Source organism: Dermacentor andersoni, chromosome 8 (genome assembly GCF_023375885.2).
Source record: "Dermacentor andersoni chromosome 8, qqDerAnde1_hic_scaffold, whole genome shotgun sequence".
In the NCBI taxonomy this organism is placed as follows: Eukaryota; Metazoa; Arthropoda; class Arachnida; order Ixodida; family Ixodidae; genus Dermacentor; species Dermacentor andersoni.
The window spans coordinates 58363280-58374435 of record NC_092821.1 but is presented as its reverse complement, the minus strand read 5'-3'; the positions used below and the strand labels follow the sequence as shown (position 1 = coordinate 58374435).

At 47.2% G+C, this 11156-nt stretch overlaps 1 long non-coding RNA gene across 1 annotated transcript; it reads left to right on the top strand.

Moving 5' to 3' along the window:
• The first annotated feature begins 6361 nt into the window (after positions 1 to 6361).
• On the top strand, positions 6362 to 7899 carry LOC129385361 (uncharacterized). The gene is made up of 3 exons (XR_008612926.1): positions 6362 to 6460; positions 7273 to 7384; positions 7596 to 7899. It is a non-coding gene; the product is annotated as an uncharacterized lncRNA (long non-coding RNA).
• Positions 7900 to 11156: the final 3257 nt, after the last annotated feature.

Sequence of the window (11156 nt, the reverse complement as noted above, 5' to 3'; positions counted from 1 at the left end):
GAGCGGCCGCGAGCCGCACCGCGGCGCTCGCGTCGGCGCTGCGAGAGTTTGCGCTCTGACGACAGGTATCTCCCTCGCTCTCGGGCGGATACGTAACACGGTTGATAAAGTTCAAGTGCATCGTTCAGCTGTTTCGCAGTTGACGGTCAGGGCGAAAGGGGGCTCCCGTTTGCATGAAGCGTCGCCGCGCTGGTGCCGCTTCGTATCTCGTCTCCCGAGTGTGCGGAGCCGCTGCTGCGCGCGGCCGCTCAGCCGTTCGTGAAGGGCACGGCGCGATTCCTGCTAGCATCGTAGTTGGGTTGACACCTGATGCATGTAACCCGCCGTGGTGGCCTAGTGGCTATGATACTGGGCAGCTGACCCGAAGGACGCGGCTTCGATCCCGGCAGCGGCGGTTGCTGCATTTCAGTTGAGGCGGAATGCTAACGAATGCCCGTGTACTGTGCGACGCCAGCGCACATTGAAGAACCCCAGGTGGTCGATATTTCCGGAGACCTGCACTATGGCGTCTCTCATAGCCTGAGATGCTTTCGGACGTTGCACACTACGAAACCAAAAAGTCATGCTTACGCGCTGTCCGCTTCCGTCTGATCCACCGCACCCGCGTGCTCAAGGCTTGGGTACCAGCATGCATGCACCTCGTTCTCAAATAATATGCCACGGTCGTTCGCTCTCTTAAAGCGGTAGCATGCGAAGAGCCGCCGCATTTGTGAAATCAATGCGCTTGCATTAAAAGCCCCATGTGGAAGAAAAACAGGGTGCGCAATAGGTAGCTACAGGAGGTTCATTATTGTAATAGATAAAAGGGAGGCATTACATGTAAACCATTAATATATTCACCGCTGGCAGCGAAAGAGAAATCTACGAAAAATAATGATCCCGCACGGGTCCAAAAAATGCACTGGGGATTATTAAGTCTGAAGGCGAAAATCACTGCGTAAAATTGATTCGAAACTGCGGGGGTCGTTTGGGTACGGGAGAATAACGTGAAAGAAGTGTTATCGGGATCTTAAGATTTGGGGCAAACTGAAGAAAATGTCCCGAAGTGATGAAATTTATTGCTAGTGCATTGACAATTAAGGCTCTTAAGTGTTATCTCTTACGGGTGCAATGTATCGTCATCATGAATATGAAGAGAAATAAATTGAGATGTTTGTGCCACACCGGCGAGTATAATGGTTTTAAATAGTGCATCGGCCTCATACAATGATAGTCGGATATGAGGTTTTTGAAGGTAAATATGTCATTTTTGAAGGCCTGGTAGAAAGTGTGACTGAGTTTCCCGACCTTTGCACTTACTTCTTTTTTTTTTAAATGATTAAATATATGCTGGCGTTTACCTTTTGTTCGGGATCGTTTTTTTTGTGTGTGTATATATGGTAAGAAAAGGTGCGCTTCTCCTGCCCGCTTGTATTTAAATATTGCTGAGTATAAGTGTACACGTTTGGTAAGTGTACACGTTTGGTAACTGGCGATGATAACAGTATTTAAGACCAAAACAAGATGGTGGTTTTTCGAATGCATCGACTCTACGTAATAAATGGCCAGAAAGTGTAGGCTATGCGAATAATTTTTTTATGCGTGTGTTTTCAGAGCGATGATGATTGATTGTGGACACAGCAAGGGTATTTTAAGAATTTTTTTTAATGTGGTTATTCTCGCACATTTTTTAGCCGTTGATCTACCGGCTTCACGTACGATATTACTTCTGAACAATCAAATCTCAAGCCTGCCTAATGCTTGGTGAACGCCGATGACGTTCGCAGCCAGTCCTATTTAGGCTCGCGCGATGGATCGGAGCACTGTTCACCACGGCAGCCGCCGAAAGAGACGCGCAACGATTGTGACACAGCGATTCATTGCCGACATTGAGTGGCAAAAAGCGGATCCCGTTTAAGAACGCGATGAGACATGCGCGATAACAAAGAAAGGACAGGCATGCACAGACAATGGTTTCCAAAGCATGGCATTTTGGGATGATTGGGCATTAAGCTTGCAGTGACTCACACCAAAGATGTTGCATCATCCCAAAAGGCGGTGTTCGTCTCCATGGCGCCTTTTGTCTGGTTGCGTCGGAATAAAAAGCGCGATAACTGATGCGCTTCAACAGCGATTGCAAAGCATGGCTGGCGGATATAAAGCGCAGTGACAGGTTTGAGGTTTTCCATTAGCACAGCGTAAAGCACGCAAGCATGGCGCGACTTGATGCGGTTAAGACGCAAAAGGTGCTAGATCGTTTTATTGCCGGGCGCAGTCGGCGAGCAATAGCTAGAGAGGTTGGATGCTCAAAATGTGCAGTAGACCGGATTTGTCGCTCGTTTATGGCCACACGCCGAGTGGAGGACGCACCTCGATCAGGAAGGCCTTTGGCGACGACGGTGGACCAAGACATGGCAATCGTTGCAGCTGTCAGCTGCGAGCCCGCTATAACTGCTCTCGAGATCAAGAGGGAGCTTGAACTTCCGGTATCAGTTTCAACTATTAAGCGCAGGCTGTATGCCGCTGGTCTGAAGAGCAGGGTGGCATGTCAAAGGCCGCGCTTGAATGAGTCGGAAAAGCGAGCCCGGTTGGAGTTTGCGACAGAGCACTTGTCTTGGCAGCAGGAAGACTGGAGAGAAGTCGTCTTCAGTGACGAATCAACATTTGTCACCAAGTGGGACCAGCAGCGCAGAGTGTGGAGACTCCTCGGCACGAGGTAAGCCAGTTTCTGTGTAACCGAATACATTACGAATACTGTCTCTCTTTACAAGGTGCATTGGTTACGCTGCTTTGTGGAGCTCAACATCCCAAGCCTACACATGAGCTCTGAGGGATGCTGCATGTCAGGCTGCGAGTTAATTTAGACTGCGTAAGGTTCTTTTAACGTGCACTGTTATTGTAAAATACACAGGCGCCTTTCATTTGTAAGCAGAGTGATTTATTACAAGTGTTGGATCTGCGCAGTCAATGCGAATTTCAGTGTGAAATTAACGCACATTTTACAGATACGACGAGCAGTACATCCAACAAGTGGCAGCTAGTGGGCGCTGCTCTATCAGCGTGTGGGGCGCCGTTACCTGGCAAGGACTTGGACCGCTGCATCTTATTGATGGGAACCTGACCGCGGACCAATACACTCGAATTATAGAGGAAGTCCTTGTTCCCTTTGCGCTGGAAGGCCCATTCAAAGATGGGGTATATATTTTTCAGCAAGACAGGAGCCCTATCCACACCGCGAGGTAAGGAGAATCTCTGTCGTATTTAGAGATTATAACCTTATTTGCACCGTGATGAAAATTCTTGGCAACGTCTCTCTAAACACCTCCCACAGAAAGAAAACAGTGAAAGGACTTTAATGTGTAAACATTCTCGGTGGTTAAGTGAAGACAGCTATGTGTACCATAACGAAGGAAAAGACACTTGCAGCACATTTCTAGTAAGCCTTGGATTCAATAAAATCGATTCACTATGTTCCTAATGCAAAGCACGTTTAGCCTGTCATTACTCCAAGATAGAGTGCGCGGAGGTCGGGGGGATGGAGAGAATGAGGCTTAACGTCCCGATGCAGCTCAGGTTATGCGAGGCACCGATGTGGAAGGCTCCTGGAATTGCGACGAACGGGAGGGGTAATTAAAGTGCTCTCACATTTTGCGCGCACGCACGCGCGCACGCACGCGCGCACGCACGCACGCACGCACGCGCACACGCGCACACTCACACGCGCACACTCACACGCGCACACACACTGCCTGACTATCACTCCAGCGTGTTAGGCTCTCACGAGAGAATAGCACATCCGCTAACGTTTCTTCTTTTTCCACAAAGAAATATCCCGTTTCTTAATCAAACATTTCATTCCTCTATTAATTCCTGCCTTTGCGTATTGTGACTCTCCTATTTTTTTCCCTCATTGCTACGCAGGAAAGTTGGAAAAACGCTTCAAGAACTTGGCATCCAAGTATTGCCATGGCCCCCAAAGGGGGCAGACCTCAACATAATCGAAAACGTATGGGGACAAATGAAAAGGCGACTGGCCCGTCGTTCCATTTCAGCTCAGAGGCGAGAGGATTTGTGGAGGGCAGTCAAAGAAGAATGGGACCACCTTCGTTCGCTCCCCGCTCTCGTTCCGGCATTGTACGCCTCCATTCCCGGGCGGCTTCGAGATGTGGTCGCTGCCGGGGGGGCGTTCACCAAGCATTAGGCAGGCTTGAGATTTGATTGTTCAGAAGTAATATCGTACGTGAAGCCGGTAGATCAACGGCTAAAAAATGTGCGAGAATAACCACATTAAAAAAAATTCTTAAAATACCCTTGCTGTGTCCACAATCAATCATCATCGCTCTGAAAACACACGCATAAAAAAATTATTCGCATAGCCTACACTTTCTGGCCATTTATTACGTAGAGTCGATGCATTCGAAAAACCACCATCTTGTTTTGGTCTTAAATACTGTTATCATCGCCAGTTACCAAACGTGTACACTTACCAAACGTGTACACTTATACTCAGCAATATTTAAATACAAGCGGGCAGGAGAAGCGCACCTTTTCTTACCATATATACACACACAAAAAAAACGATCCCGAACAAAAGGTAAACGCCAGCATATATTTAATCATTTAAAAAAAAAAGAAGTAAGTGCAAAGGTCGGGAAACTCAGTCACACTTTCTACCAGGCCTTCAAAAATGACATATTTACCTTCAAAAACCTCATATCCGACTATCATTGTATGAGGCCGATGCACTATTTAAAACCATTATACTCGCCGGTGTGGCACAAACATCTCAATTTATTTCTCTTCATATTCATGATGACGATACATTGCACCCGTAAGAGATAACACTTAAGAGCCTTAATTGTCAATGCACTAGCAATAAATTTCATCACTTCGGGACATTTTCTTCAGTTTGCCCCAAATCTTAAGATCCCGATAACACTTCTTTCACGTTATTCTCCCGTACCCAAACGACCCCCGCAGTTTCGAATCAATTTTACGCAGTGATTTTCGCCTTCAGACTTAATAATCCCCAGTGCATTTTTTGGACCCGTGCGGGATCATTATTTTTCGTAGATTTCTCTTTCGCTGCCAGCGGTGAATATATTAATGGTTTACATGTAATGCCTCCCTTTTATCTATTACAATAATGAACCTCCTGTAGCTACCTATTGCGCACCCTGTTTTTCTTCCACATGGGGCTTTTAATGCAAGCGCATTGATTTCACAAATGCGGCGGCTCTTCGCATGCTACCGCTTTAAGAGAGCGAACGACCGTGGCATATTATTTGAGAACGAGGTGCATGCATGCTGGTACCCAAGCCTTGAGCACGCGGGTGCGGTGGATCAGACGGAAGCGGACAGCGCGTAAGCATGACTTTTTGGTTTCGTAGTGTGCAACGTCCGAAAGCATCTCAGGCTATGAGAGACGCCATAGTGCAGGTCTCCGGAAATATCGACCACCTGGGGTTCTTCAATGTGCGCTGGCGTCGCACAGTACACGGGCATTCGTTAGCATTCCGCCTCAACTGAAATGCAGCAACCGCCGCTGCCGGGATCGAAGCCGCGTCCTTCGGGTCAGCTGCCCAGTATCATAGCCACTAGGCCACCACGGCGGGTTACATGCATCAGGTGTCAACCCAACTACGATGCTAGCAGGAATCGCGCCGTGCCCTTCACGAACGGCTGAGCGGCCGCGCGCAGCAGCGGCTCCGCACACTCGGGAGACGAGATACGAAGCGGCACCAGCGCGGCGACGCTTCATGCAAACGGGAGCCCCCTTTCGCCCTGACCGTCAACTGCGAAACAGCTGAACGATGCACTTGAACTTTATCAACCGTGTTACGTATCCGCCCGAGAGCGAGGGAGATACCTGTCGTCAGAGCGCAAACTCTCGCAGCGCCGACGCGAGCGCCGCGGTGCGGCCAGGGCCCGCACACTCTCAAGTTCAACAAATGGCCACAGAGGGCGAAAAAATCGACCGCGCGGCGCTGCTAAAGAAACTGGCATAGTACACCAATTAAAAAGGTTCCCCGTTGAGCACATTATCTCCCGCTAGAGGCGCCGTAGTAAGCGCAATTTTAACCTACAAACTTTCTTCAACAGTAAACGAAGCGTTGTTATTGCATGATAAAGACTACAAAATTATAATTCCTAATTTTACATTGTACTTTTCATTACCAACTTTGTTGTTTTTTGTCATTTTAAACGCAAAATAGCGTTCAGCATCATCGACCTCCCACGTGACCTGTGGCCTGGATTTAAAATTTTTACCGGTATGTTCGCGTGCGCGGCAGGTACGGATTCCTTGGTTCGTACATTGGTTGGGTATTTTGTGCTAACACCAGTTTACTGCGCTTCGATGTCTCGCGTTGTTTCATTTGGGGTGTAAGCCTGAAAGCTAGGTTTCAGTCGTGAGCCATGTGGAACACGTCTGCATCGAAATGGGAGCCGGGTCCTGCTGCAACTGGGGACAGCAATACCGGTGAGTCGTTTAACATCACTGCTTCAATCGCTATGTAATTTATTCGTCTCGTTAACTTAACGAACTAGATGCTGCATTACATAAGGGCAGTCAGGACCCTCCGTTGCTGTTTCCGAAATAAACTTTCAGTTGCGAGGCCATCATTATACACACATTCACGAAAGAGAAACGATATCGGAACGCGCGTCACATTTTTCATCTCGTTGTAGCCGTAGCCATAAGTGACTGAGTTGCCTTATCAATATATTTTTTTTTTCGAGTCCGCCGGCAACATCTTTCGTTCACAGAACCGAATAACCTTTTGATAAACTGAAGCTAAAGTACTGAATTTAATGTATTAAACAGTTGCACACATGATAATTCACCCATATTTCGTACCTGTTGGTTCCAAATGTTCTTGCTGTTCAGTTTGGCTTACCTCAGGACATCTATTTTTGCAGTAGTGAAGCGGTGCATCACGTTCATGCACAAAAAGAATGCATCATTTCTAATAGCTTCATGTCTTTCATCTATTTGCTTGTGAAATCAGCAGTGTGATCTCTTCTAGTGTATAAACGAGCGCACGAATGTACTTATTTTTGATCTTAATAATATTTAAGCTGTTGACATGCATTGTAGTTACGCAGAGATCACTTTTACGGAGAGTAACCATATTTATTTACCATGCTGCTTAAGCACCCTAGAACAAACAGTACATTTGCATGTGTTCTGTAGTCACAAACCATTGCAATGTATATGTCGCACCTTTACGCATTTTATATTGCAAAATTGTGCTTATTCAATTTCTGATGCAGTCAATATTTCTGTTCCAGACATGCAGTAATGAGGATGGCACCAGTATAAAGCAACACACTCCATGCACTAAACAGAAGCTGCTGCCTGCTACAACAAGGTCATTGTGTGGACTTTGGCTGCTACTACAAGGTAAACAACACCTGGTTCAGAAATAAATATGCTTGATATATGCTGTATTGGCTTGCTAGTCTTGAGAGACATGTCAGTTGTTTGTAGCAGATGATATGAACATTTGTTCATGTTTACAGTTCAGCATAATTAGTTCGAACATAAAAGAAAACACTACATGAGTTTGGATAATCTCTGCTGTATCTCATGTGCCATTGTTCTGCCCCAACAGAGTCTGTGCCAAGTACATCTTGGTCATCACGGGAGCCCCCATCTACACCAACAGGAAGGGGCTGGAGCTGAATTCGCAAGACCACAAAAAAAGAAGCCATTGCAGAATTATTTGGATGAGATATCAAGTCTACGGACGACTGTTTCAAGAGTGAAAAGAGCCTACGCCATCATTCCACCAGCACGGATATTGGCCGAGTCATCCAGGTACCTCAACAACAAAAATTATTTGTCTTCAGATGTACCTGCAACCTCTGAACAAGCACAGATGACGCTGGCTAAGAGTGTTCTGTCAGCTTGCCCTTCCTTAGTCAGCTTCCTGGCCTTGCCAGTTCTTGCCAAGTATAATTTTGTTTCAATGAATGCAAGCTTTTTCATTCCACACTTTTGTTAGAGATCATTCCTATTCCTCATACAAACAATAAAGGTCAACCGATTCTTTGCTCATACTTAATGCCAGTCACTGTCTAGTAGCATAACATATGTGTAGCAGTTCTTTCTAGTGTATGTTGCCATGTGCAATTCCTCTCCTGAAATAGCTGATGCAGCATTAGCGTGTGTCTTGCATTAACCTTTACACTGTGTGCTATGTAGCATTTAACTTTTGTTAATGTTTTTGGCTTTCAATGCTTGCAAGGTAGAGTGGCTTCTTTCTTGAATGCAAGCTTTCTCATTCCCATATTGAATTCCTAGTCTCATTCAGAATTGCTATTCTTGCTCGACAGCCTGTGTTTTTGTGCAAGCTACATTGAAGTGATTGATTGCAGAATTTGGTTTCGGCGCTGTCCGACTTGGTACTTGTCACCGTGTTACGTTTCTCATATGTGGGAGCCTGGTCAGTTGCATTGGGAAACAGTCTCTCGAGGCAAGCACCTGCTCCTACAGTCCGCACAGTGACATAGACTGCGAATTTACACGCACACCGTGGTTGGTGCTCCCCGTTCCGTCCTTTCCTGCTGCTGCAGTGTGCAAATTTTGCTTGTGGTCTTCCTCGGCCATGATTTGGCGTCAACGGAGACTCTCATACATAATTACATGGTTCTAAGTGTATGAAGTTGATATCCACATGTGTGGAAAGGCCTGCAAAAGTGACTGCAAAATAGTGATGTTCACAAAACCAACCATGCCCATATATAGAGAATGTGGGGCACCAAGCGTGAGTTACACATTAGTGGCATGCAAAAGAACAAAAAGAAACATGCAGGTTGGAAAGGCGGTAACGCTAAAAGGCCGGGCACTCCATGTCGCTGTTGGCTGTGGCAGCAGATGCTTGCGTCAATCGATTGCTTCGCAATGCAAGCTCCTCATATTCAACGCCAACTGTCGGTGCAAACATGTGGGACACACTGTCCAATCTGCTTGCGCTGCTGGTTGTTGCTTGTTACCAGACTGCAGTGTGCGACGAAGGCAAGCACTATGCCTACAGTCGGACGGTTGAATGTGCCACAAGCAACCCGTGTGCGTGTATGCTCACTGTTGTCATGTAGATCGTAGCCAATGCATAGTGCCAATGTATAGATTGAGCATTATGTTAGAGTATGCTTGATTGCATAATCTTGTTTCAATGTTGTCCCACTTGGTCATGGTTGCCGTGTTACATTTCTGGGATGTGGCAGCCTGTTCAGTTGTATTGGCCAATGGCCTCTCGAGGTAAGCACCTGCTCCTGCAGTCCACACAGTGACACAAACTCCCTGTTTACATGTAGTGTGATTGGTGCTCCCTGTTTGTCCTTTCCTGCTGCAGCCGTGGTTAAAGGGTGCTTGTGGCCTTCTTTGGCCATGATTTGGCGTGAACAGAGACTATCATACATGATTACATGGTTTGAAGTGTATGAAGTTGATATCCACATGGGTGGAAAGGCCTGTAAAAGTGGCTGCGAAATGGCGATTCCCACAAAACAGACCACATCCATATTGAGAGCAGGTGGGGCACCAAGTGTGAGCAACACATTAGTGGCCACCGAAAGAACAAAAAGAAACGCGCATGTAGGAAAGGAGGTAACACTAGGATGCCGGGTAGTTCATGTTGCTGTGTAGGCTATGGCAGCAGGTGTCTGCGTCACCCGATTGATTCGCAGTACAAGTTACGGTGACTGTCAGTGTAAACAGGTGGGGCACTGACCAATCTGCTTGTGTTGCTGGTTGTCACTCGTTACTAGACCACCATGTGCGACGTAGGCAAGCACTGTGCCTGAAGTCGGATAGCTGAATAAGCTGTATGCAATTTGTAGTGCGTGAATGCCCACTGTTGTCATATGGATCTTAGCCAATGTACAGTGTATTGTCTGAACCTTTTGCGGTGATTGAATGCAGAGTCTAATTTGATAATGGTCGCCGTGTTATGTTTCTTCGGTGTGGCGACCTGGTTAGCTGCATGGGCAACAGTCTCCCGAGGTAACCATCTGCTCCTGCCGTCCACACAGCGACAAAGACTCCCAATTTACATGCACCGTAATTGGTGCTCTCCCCATTCGACATTATTGCTGCAGCCGCCGGCAAATTATGCTTGTGGGCCTTCATCGGCCGTGATGTGGCGTGAGCGGAGACAGCACACGTTATTACATGGTCCAAAGTTGATAGCCACATAGGTGGAAAGGCCTGCAAAAGTGGCTGCAAAATGGTGATGCCCACATTAAGAATGTGGGGCACCAACTATGAGTTACACATTAGCGGCCCCCGAAAGAACAAAAAGAAACGTGCAGGTTGGAAAGGCGGGAACGCTAAAATGCCGTTTAGTCCATGTCGCTGTGTTGGTTGCGGCAGCAGATGCCTTGCGTCACCCGATTGCTTCGCAATGTAAGTTACGGCGACTGTTAATGAAAACAGGTGGTGCACTGCCCAATTTGCTTGCGCTACTGATTGTCGCTCGTTACCAGATCGCCATGTGCGGCGACGAAAATGAGCAGTTTACGAGCTCGCGTTAATGGTTTCAGCGCATCTCGACATGCAAATTTTATTTCTGATCTTGTATGAGAAGGTGCACTGCTTTTTCTTCTGCCAATAAAGTCGCACGTCCTGTTCACTCACTTGTGGCTTGTTTGTATGGGCGTCAGTAGAGGCTCTTTAGTCTCCTGGCCATTAAAACGCGGCAGCTGAGGCATGCCGCAAAGCCAGCGAGGCGAGCACGGCGCGTACCCAGCGTACGGCACCGGTATAAAGCGGCCATATTGAATATTATACTAAAAAAAAAAGACATTTCCGCTTTCTGTTTAAGTAGCGCCATCTGTCGGGCCCCCCGCTAAGTTCCATGCGCTGCCGCTTCCTATTTTCGAACCACTGTGGAAGGTACAGTTTCCCTTCTCTAAAGTTGTTCATTATTCTATGGTGCGGCTCGCGGCCGCTCCGCCGACTGGAGCTGTGGGCCGCGTATTTTTGACCGCGACTGTACATGCCGTGGTGAGGGCCTAGTTGAACTGAAGTGTCCCTGGAAAGTCAGGGATGGGAACATAAGTGACCTCCTGTGTGACGCTAACAGCTGTGTCGTCCAATCTGATGGTGCACTTGAGCTGAAAAGTAATCACCGGTACTATTACCAAGTTCAGCTCCAAATGTTTGTGTGGCA